Consider the following 10,573-nt stretch of genomic DNA (forward strand, 5'->3'; position numbering starts at 1 on the left):
CAAAAGTCACTGGGGGTAACTCACTGAACTGTCTTGCTCGAATATAAATTGTCCAGTGGCTGATGGGTTAATAATTTACTCTTTTAAGAGACATATGATTCCACTGATCTTGTAACTGTTCCAAGTGCTTTGAAGTACTCTCTGGTAAATACCTAAATTAGCCAAAAGACATTGGCAAAAGTTTAAAGAATTATGATTTTAAAATCAGCTTTTGGTTGGAAGGACTAAACCCCTTTTCTTTAACATTAAAGCTTAATTTCTCTGGACATTGTTAAAATTAAAGGTTCACAGGGTTATTTTCTCTTGCAACAAAAAGTTTACAGTCATTTCTTCAGACTTCTTAGTTTCAGGTTGGATGGAGTAGGGTGTTTCCCAGAAGGAACTGGAAAGTAAAAGAAACACACACTCATAGAGTGATGGCTATAATTTCTACTTTCAACTTCCCTCCTTGGGCCTCCCTGGTGGCGGGAGGGGTTAAGATGCAACCTATGAAGCTATCTTCAGCCACTGCAGCACAAGTTCAATCCCCAGCCAGGGAATATCCACATGGTGCAGCAGACCTTTCCTGACTCGCCCGCTGCTCCCCTCAGCAGTGTATTTCAGTCAATTTGCCAGTTCTGTTCCCCACTCTATCTCTGGTGAGTCCTCTCACCCCCCACACCTCTGGCCTTTACCCCAGCTCTTGTATGCATAAATAAATACATATTTAAAAATAAATAAACTTTCCTCCTTTCCCTACCCAGCATGACCCTGACTGGGGGCCTGAGCTCTGCCTTGGAACAGTGTGGGTATCACCCTCCTTGTGCCTACACATCTACCCCGGGCTGTCATCCCATCTGAAACAGCCAGCTAAGGTTACTTGGGTGCTTCCAAAGACCCTCATTCACTCTTAGTGCTAGTATCTGTCCAGGGCTACCCTCTGTCCTATGAAGAGCCCTCTTGGCCTGAGGCACCTGCCATACCACCTCTGAATGGGCATCTACTCTGTTGTTGTCTGAAATTCCAAAGGACGTGAGGAGGCATCACTCCACATAGGCCCAGAGATATATAAAGGGAAAGGAGTGAGACACAGGGAAAAGATATTCTTGCAGAAAATTTTATAAATTATACTATACATTTCTGGTTGTGCAGGTATCTACCCATTATCACCTACAATCACCGCCCCCCAGGAAGTCACCCTGACCGGGACTCATCCAGCAGCACATTGGGAGATGGCCCTCATCCCGTACCTGGCCACACAGAGCCCCATGCCACAGTTGTGACTCTCAGGCACCTTCCAGGAAGCACTGCTGAACCCAGGTCTAACCACCAGCTCTTCAGAACCAGTGTAGGTCCCAGTCCGGGCTGCACTGGGTCCTACTCAATAGCAGCTACCCCAGCCACCTCTGTGGAACACCCCAGCCCAGAGTGGCAGGGGTGTAGCTACACCTAACAAAAATAACACTGACAGTAGTATGGTCTGGAAAGCAATGGAGAGGTGGAATAACAGCAAAAGGTCAAAGGAGTCTGAAAGTCAATATTACACCATAGCAAGAGAACATATTTCTAGAAATCAATGGAAAATAAATGGAAGATGTTCCTGTCACATACAGAATTCAAGTGTGCCATCATAAAGAAATTTTAAGAACTCAGAGAAGATACAGAAAAGCAGAACAAGGATATTCAAGAAAAATCAGGAAAACATGAATACACTGAAAAACAAAAGCAATAAACACAAGATTGAAAATCATGCTTTAAAGAAGAAAATAAAGGAATTGGAAGAAAAAAGATTAAAATGAAAATGAAAATTACTATGGAAATTTATAGTAGAATCAAAATGGAAGAGTGAATCACTCAACTTGAGATATGATTTTACAAAGAAACAATGAAGGAAACTCCCTGGTGACCAGTCCAGGGGTTAAGTCTCAGTGATGTCACTGCTATGACCTGAGTTCAATCCCTGGTCAGAAAGCTGACCCACATGTGGAGCAGCAGACCTCTCTTGTCTCATCATCTGCAGCCCTCAGCAGTGTGTTTCAGTAAATCCACCTGTTCTTCCCCCACTCTGTTTTTGGTGAATCCTCTCACTTCCCCCACACCTCTGCCTACACTCCAGTTCTTCTACACACACACACACACACACACACACACACACACACACACAAAATACTAAAACAAAAAATGAAGTAACACTTCATGAACTATCAAATACCATGTGTAAAAGCAAAATAGGGATAATGGGTATCCTTGTTCTCCCTGGTGGCCCAAGGATTAAAGCCTCAGTCCTATCAAACTATTACCAGCCACTGTGGCACGAGTTCCATCACCCAGGGAGCTACCCACATGGCACAGCAGACCTCTCCTATCTTGCCTGCAGCTCCCCTCAGCAGTGTATTTCAGTCAATCTGCCTGTTCTCCACCCCACTATGTCTCTGGTGAATCCTCTCACATCCCCCTGCATCTCTGGCCTGTATCCCAGTCCTTGTATGCATAAATAAACCTTTAAAAAAAATTTAAGATCACAGCTCCAAACCCCCAGCCCTGAGGGTCTGTGAAGCAGCAGGGTTCCCAGAGGGAAGCAGGGCCATCCTGCAGCTCCTGCCTGGGGGCACCAGAAAGGGGAGCTACTTGGTGGGGGAGCAGCCCAGGGGCCATAGAAAGGCCACCAGGCTTGTCCCCAGGGTCCATGAGGCTCTGCTGCCCCCTGGTGGCCAGTTCAGGGTGGACACTGAGGGAGAGAAAGGAGGATTCAAACATCATCCTTGGAAATTTGGACAGGAGAGCAGGAACCAGACACACACACACACACACACACACAGTCCATGCAGAATTCTAGATACAAAGAACAGGCAAAACAAATCTGTGGTGATGGAAATCAGTGGAAGAGTCCCCAGGCAGGCTGGGAGGGTCCTGGGGTGGTGAGAAGTAATTCACCTTCTTGTTCACTTACTGGAGACTGAGCTCTTTGTGTTCATTTTCAACAATGAAAAAATAATTCCCAGAGGGCAGCAGGGGACACAGCAGCATCTCTGTCCATACAGGCCTCATGCATAGTCCATCCCACATGCTCCCCAATCTCACAGCTGCCTGAGCCCTGAGAGGGTGGGGGTGTCCCCTTTCATGGAACACAACACACACACACACACCTGCACCCTGAAACCAGAAGCTTTTCTCCTCAACCTGTCCCTCCCTTTTTACCACCAGGGATCCCTACTGGAAGGTTTAGGACTCAATCCTTACACTCACCTGTGGGTATTTATTGACAACCTGCCATATGCATCTTGAGAAAAGATAAATATTTCTTGCCCAAGTGAGGGTTAGCCCCATAGTCTGTCATCTGACAGGACACAGGGTGAACTGGAGAACATCACAGAGCAAGTGACCAGAACCTCTGTCACACCCAGAGGGAGGGAGCAGAGGCTGCTCCTGGCACAGGTGCTGAGAAGCACCCCCAGCTCCAGCCCTGACTCCCCAGAGGAACCCACACTCCCTGGAACAAGCTACACCTGCTGCTCAGCCCCTGCCCTGAGAGCCTCTCCTGCTGAGGAGACCCTGACACAGGAGGGGCTCAGGGCTCAGAAGGGGGGCTCAAGGCTGAACCCCAGGGGGAGAGGGGAGCTCACAGCTGAAACCTCCCTCAATGTCTGCTGAGAGAGAGCCCAGTCCTGAGTGAGGAGAACATCCCCCATGGAAACCCTATCCTTGTCCAGCCCAGTGAGCTGCTCCCCTGCAGCCTTGTGAGGAGGGGCTGTGTCTCTGGGGAGGGCAGCTGAGGGAGCACAGGGACAAAGTCGTGGCCCAGCCACCATGGGGCCTACAGAAACCAGGGATCCCCATCCCCACTGCTGGCTGGGTCTCCAGGGATGACAGAGCTCCTTGGCTTGGGGGGTGGGGGCTCCCAGGAGCTTAGGTGTGTGTTCTCTACCAGGGACACCCCTCCAGGGACACCCGCATGAACCTCTGTCTCCATCTCCCTTGAGATCACAGGAGAAATGGCCTCCACTGTCCCTCCTGTTCAGTCAAGAGGTAGAGCATTTTAAAGAACTCATAAGAAATGTCAAGGGGAACAAATGAAATAAGGTTTAACCAAGGTTTCCAGAGCATGAGGCTCTGAGCTCTGTGTCCACATTACTCTGAAACAGTTAGGGGGAAAGGATGTCCTAAAGCTAATTCCATACAGGCTTTGTGGACTCCACCCCCACCCCAGGCCAAAGCCAAAGACACTGGGAACTCCAAATCCCATCACCACCAAAGGGAAGGTGGCTGGGACCTGAGGGTGGGGTTAAGCAGCCAGGTTGGGATAAAGCCAGACACGTGGGCTTTGGAGGGGTTCCCCCATTTTGGCTCTCCGCCAGCTCGCAGCATCCGGCCAGCTCTGAGAGTGCCTTTGGGTTTCCAGGTCGGCGGATCGGGTAGGACGCATTGAAGACTTTATTTCCCTATTTTCTCCCTGAGTTGTACATTTTCCTTATTTCCTTTTCCCTTGTAAATAAACCTTTTATTAACCTTTTGTGTGTGCCTGTAGTGGAGTATTCATAAGTCCCTCTTAAGCACGCGGGTGAGGACCCACAGCCACGCAACCCGTTCAATATCAGGGCTGTCCTATAACAGCTGGTGCCCATCGTGGTTTCCAAGCTTCACCCGTGGTTGACCAGTCCAAAGTAATTTTCTTGCATTGGTCACCATAAAGTGCACTAGGTCTGCAGGACTTGCAGTGAAAATCTTTGTTTCACGTCTTGAAAAGTCTGTTTTTTTTTTTTCCCCCTTGCATACGGCTCTTGTGGGTATGGTTTTGACCCAAACATGGCCTCAACTATGAACTTCAGCGGTTTAATCCCTAACTTGAGTTCTTTCAGTTTTTTTCCGGCCTTGAATTTAAGTAGCCTTTTTCCGTTAAATATTACCACCAGTTTAATAAGTGTAAATAATTGGATTAAACCTAGTGTGTGGCACATGATTTTACTTCTGTATACATATGTGGGTGGTTTACAAGCCATCCCCTTGCAGTCTGTGTTTCTGGGTGTTTTTTTGGTAATGTGCATAGGCGCCATGTGCTACATTCTTGTTTCTATGAGAAATAGAGGTTCTACTTCACATACTGAGAATGTGCTGCAACAAATTCAAGCTCTTAACTTAGCTATGCAACAACAAAATCAGACTTTTGAATCAGCTTTTCAAAGCATGCGGGATCAAGCGCAACAACAAAATCAGGCTTTTGATTTAACTATTGACAGTGTGAGGGATGAAAATTGTAATGTTTTTGAGTCAGCTTTTAAAAGTATGCAGGACCAGATACAGGCCGCCCTCCATAAATGGGATAGGTCGGAGGCGAAGGCTAGGCTAACGGTGCAGAGAAGAGATAAACCTTCTCCTTCCCATGAGGACTGCAGAAGGGCGGAGTTAGAAGAGGAGGAGGAGTATCATTTGCTAAATACCTTAAACACATCAGGACAAAGGCCTTCTCCACAAGACCAGTTCCCTCCCGAGGCCCCTCCCGCACAGAATCCTGAGGCTTCACAGCCTCCATCGCCCTTCGGGGAGGAAACTGCACTGGCATCTCCTCCCCACACTAGAAGCGGCACCCATTTTGGCAGGAAGGATCGCCCTGAGGCAGGACAGTTTCCTCTTCGCCAGTTGCCGATGGGTGGCTTGAATGAACAGGGGCGACCTGCTGGGTACTTTTGGTCCCATCATCCTTTTAGCACTGGGGACCTCCTAAATTGGAGGAGCTCTGTTCCTCCGTACCAGCAGGCTCCTAAGAGAATGGCGAACTTGTTTGCCTCCATCTTTCTCTCCTACGGCCCAACTGGGCAGATATACAGTCAATGTTTCATACTTTACTAGGTCTAGATGAGCGGAGGATGGTAGTGAGGAAAGCCAGGGAGGAGGCTGACCGTCTCCGCCAACAGGATAGCCAATCCCCAGAGCCAGAGATTGCTGTCCCAGTGGAAGATCCTGAATGGGACACCAACAATGGAGGAATGGCGAAGTTGAATCTGTATAAAAAATGTTTATTGGTAGGACTGGAGCAGGGAATCCCCAAACAAAAAAATTTTAACAAAATATTAGAACTTGCACAAGGGGCTAATGAGGATCCATCAGAGTTCCTTGAGAGGATTATTCAGACATATACAAACCACATGAATATAAATCCAGATGCCCCAGAAAATGCTCGTTTGATCACTATGGCGTTCATCACAGATAGTGCTCCAGACATAAGGAGAAAGTTAGCAAAGGTAGAAGGCGTCACAGAGATGAGTCCGTCCCAGGTAGTGGACTTAGCATTTAAGGTTTATAATAATAGAGAGGACAGGAGACTGAAACCTGCGACCGTTTTCATACAAAGAGAACACAGGACAGGTTTCAGGAAAACAGTAATGGACAGAGACGTGAACCCCTAGGAAGAATTCAGTGTGCTTTTGTTATAGAGCAACCCCGATAAGAAACGGGTTCCTGGCTATGGGTCCTCACATCCTTTTCCCCCTAACATTTTCTGTAGGGAAGAGGGACATTGGAAGTACAGTTGTCCCAAGTTACAGGGAAGCTGTAGACGCAGTAATTACAGAAGGCAGGATAGAAGACAGAGGACACCACGACAGGATGATTCAAGTAGGGATTATAGGAGGGAATATAGGAGGAGTACACAGAACCAGGAACCAAGGAGAGAGGAAAGAAGACAGATGTTAGCACAGAGTAGAAGCTCAGATGATGATAGGGAATATGGACAGAGAAGGAATCAAGAGCCCAGCACAGAGGACAGGAGACCAGTGATAGCACAGAGTAGGGTCTCAGGTGAAGATAGGAAGGAATATAGACAGAATAGAAGGAATCTGGAGCCAAGCGTGGAGGAAAGGAGACAAATGATAGTTCATGGAGAAGGTTCAGATGAAGAATAGGGGTGCACAGGGGTTCCACTAGATCTTAGGCCCATCAAAATAACCCCCTCGGAGCCCCGGGTAACCCTTGCTGTGGGGGATTGTCTGACTGATTTCTTGGTGGACACTGGAGCTACATACTCAGTTTTAAATTCGAAATTGACTAAAATGAGCAAAAAGACTGCAGCAATCATTGGGGTTACAGGGAGGTCACAACAGACACCCTTCCTGCAACCTTTGGAGTGCCTGCTGGGCACCACACAGCTCCAGCACAGCTTCCTACACATGGAAGAGTGTCCAATCCCTCTCCTTGGTCATGACCTTTTAAGTAAGCTCAATGCACGAATTATACTCTCACCCAAAAATCAGAGGCTTCACCTACAGATTCCTCCAGAGCATGCTCTGCGGTTCCAGATGTTGCTTACTCAAGATGATCCACCCTCGCTATGGGGGATCGTCTGATTGATTTCTTGGTGGACACTGGAGCAACATACTCAGTTTTAAATTCGAAATTAACTAAAATGAGCAAAGAGACTACAGCAGTCATTGGGGTTATGGGGAGGTCACAACAGAAACCCTTCCTACAACCTTTGGAGTGTCGGCGAGGCACCACACAGCTCCAGCACAGCTTCCTATACATGGAAGAGTGTCCATCCCTTTACTTGGTCGTGACCTTTTAAGTAAGCTCAATGCACGAATTATATTCTCATCCAAAAATCAGAGGCTTTACCTACAGGTTCCTCCTGAGCATGCTCTGTGGTTCCAGATGTTGCTTACTCAAGATGCTCCACCAAAAGGTGAAATTTTACCTCCAGAAATTGTTGAAAGAGTAAGTAAAGGGGTATGGGCTGGTGGAACCCCAGGACGTGCGAAAAATGTGGAGCCTGTAAAGATAGAGGTGATAGAGGGTGCCGTGGACCAGCACAGCAGTGAACGATGAGGCCGTCTCAGGGTTGAGAGACTGCGCAGGGTGGTCAGGGATTCGGCTGAAGAAATGACAAACAGACACACTTCAAGAGAGAGTGTACATCTGAGTGCGATTTTATTTGAGTTAGTTGCCAGTATATATACAGGAGCAGTGAATGGATTTAGCTTATTGCTGAGTGGTTTACATCTGGACCTAGCCTCTTTCTTAAGTAGATAATCCATTAGTTTTGTTTTTAAGCTATATGATCGCATTTTTTGTTTTACTAGCTACTTTTTCACTTAAACTATATTTTAATTATTACAGGGTTTAGTAATGTTTCATTTGAGTCAGCCTTGTGTTAAGGATTTCATATGATTTTTTAATTAACAACAAATGACCTTAATAGAAGAAAGAAGGAAGTTTTAGAAAGACAATGAAGGGATAAAGTTTGTAGTTCTAGAAAGACGAGATAAGGTTTTAGCTCCTGGTGGTCGAAATCCTTTGATAGGCTTCTGTCTTATCCATGTCTTCAGGGAACTTTGATGTACTCCCCTGCCTCAGGGAGTTTTTGCTGTTCTCCCCCTGCGCTGGTTCCTTGCCCAGCCGGACCTAGGGACCTTGGCGATAGCCATTAGCCCTAAAGGTCACTGCAGGGGGAGGTGCAGCAAGAGGGGAGCAAAACCCCGAGAAGGAAACAATACCCCTTAAAGGAGGAGGCCTTGAGGGGAATTGAGCCGGTATTGAAAATTTTCCTTCAATGTGGATTCATTCGGCCCTGCCGCTCACCGTACAACACTCCGATTCTGTCAGTGAAGAAACCCCATACAGGCGAGTACTGTTTTGTCCAAGATTTAAGGCCTATTAATGATATTGTTCAGGATTTACATCCCACTGTGCCTAATATGTACACCCTATTAACTGCCATACCTGGTGACTTTGGGTAGTTTTCAGTATTAGACCTGAAGGATGCCTTTTTTGTATCCCAATTGATGTCCAGGATCAGCTGCTTTTTGCCTTTGAGTGGCAGGACCCTAACTCCAAGAACACTCTCCAGTATTGCTGGACTGTGCTTCCACAGGGGTTTAAGAACTCCCCAACTATTTTTGGGGAAATACTGGCCAGGGATCTCAGGAAGGTTCAACTAAACCAGGGTGTCTTATTGCAATACGTAGATGATTTATTGATTGCAAGTCCAGACTACGAATCTTGTCTGGAAAATACCATAGTGGTACTGAACCACCTGGCAGAATGTGGCTACAAGGTGTCACCTAGCAAGGCACAGATATGCAAACAAACTGTGACATATTTGGGGTTTGAAATTAAGAAAGGCAGACAGAGCCTGATGACGGAAAGAAAACAGGTAATTTCAGCCCTTAGAGTCCCCAGCAACCGGTGACAGTTGCGCGGATTTTTGGATATGGCTGGGTTTTGTAGGTTTTGGATTCCTAATTTTGGACTAATAGCAAAACCCTTATATGATGCTCTCAAAGGCCTGGACTCTGAACCTTTGTCTTGGACTCCAGAATGTCAAAAGGCTTTTGATGAAATGAAAGTAAAGTTGATTTCAGCACCAGCATTAAGGCTTCCAGATCTTAGGAAGCCATTCAGACTTTATATACATGAGAGACAAGGGGTTGGCCTAGGAGTGCTGATCCAATTGTTGGGGCCAGAAATGCAGCCCGTTGCATATTTGTCCAAACAATTGGACCACACCACTAAGGGATGGCCTCCATGTTTGCGTGCTGTGGCTGCCACTTGTGACCTCCTACACGAGGCAGAGAAGTTTACATTGGGACAGCCCATCACTGTGTGTGTGCCACATCAGGTCTTGACATTGCTGGAGCAGAAGGGTAGACTTTGGATAACCACTGGGCGAATGGGAAAATATCAAGCAGCTCTGTTGGACAATCCTAATGTGAAACTGCAGGTTTCTAATTCCCTGAATCCTGCCACACTGCTTCCAAGCAATGCAGACGGATCTGAGGATGACACTTTAATCCATAACTGTTTAGAAACCATAGACACAGTGTATGCCAGCTGACCAGATCTAACTGACCAGCCACTGCCGGATCCAGAGTGGGAGCTATTTACAGATGGCAGCAGCTTCATGGATCAAGGCCGTCGATGTGCCGGATATTCAGTAGTGACGCTCCAGAACACCGTGGAAGCCAAGGCTCTTCCAGCACGTACATCAGAGCAGAAAGCCGAATTAATAGCCCTGACCCATGCCTTGAAACTCTCAAAAGGTAAAAGAGTCAATATATTTACTGACTCAAAATACTCTTTCATGATTCTCCACATGCATGGGGCCATTTGGAAGGAGCAGGGACTTCTTACCGCTAGTAACAAGGATGTCAAACACCCATTGGAAATCCTGGCCCTGTTAAAGGCAGTAGCTTTACCATCAGCTGTTGCCGTGATGCATTGTCCTGGCCACCAAAAGGATGGGTCTGACATGGCAAAGGGCCGCAGGGCAGCTGATCGAATGGCTAAGGCCGCTGCCCATTCTGCCCTCCAGGGTGCACTCATCCCTCTTGTGGACCTGACTCAGTATGCTCCTGAATACACCGAGCGGGATGAGGAGAGAGCTCGTGCATGGGGATTTACTGAGTTTGACCCCAGCTCTACTTGGAGAGTAAACTCCCATGGGATGATACTCCTCCTGGAGGCCCTGGTATATCCGGTGCTAAAACATCTTCATGAAGGATCTCACTATAGGAGAGATGCCTTATTAGAAACTGTGCGCCCATATTTAAAGGGACCATATTTGCATAGAATAGCACAAGGGATCACCGGAGGTTGTCAACTGTGT

The sequence above is a fragment of the Talpa occidentalis genome, unplaced genomic scaffold (genome assembly GCF_014898055.3).
Source record: "Talpa occidentalis isolate TD23 unplaced genomic scaffold, MPIMG_talOcc4v2.1 talOcc4.2, whole genome shotgun sequence".
NCBI lineage: Eukaryota > Metazoa > Chordata > Mammalia > Eulipotyphla > Talpidae > Talpa > Talpa occidentalis.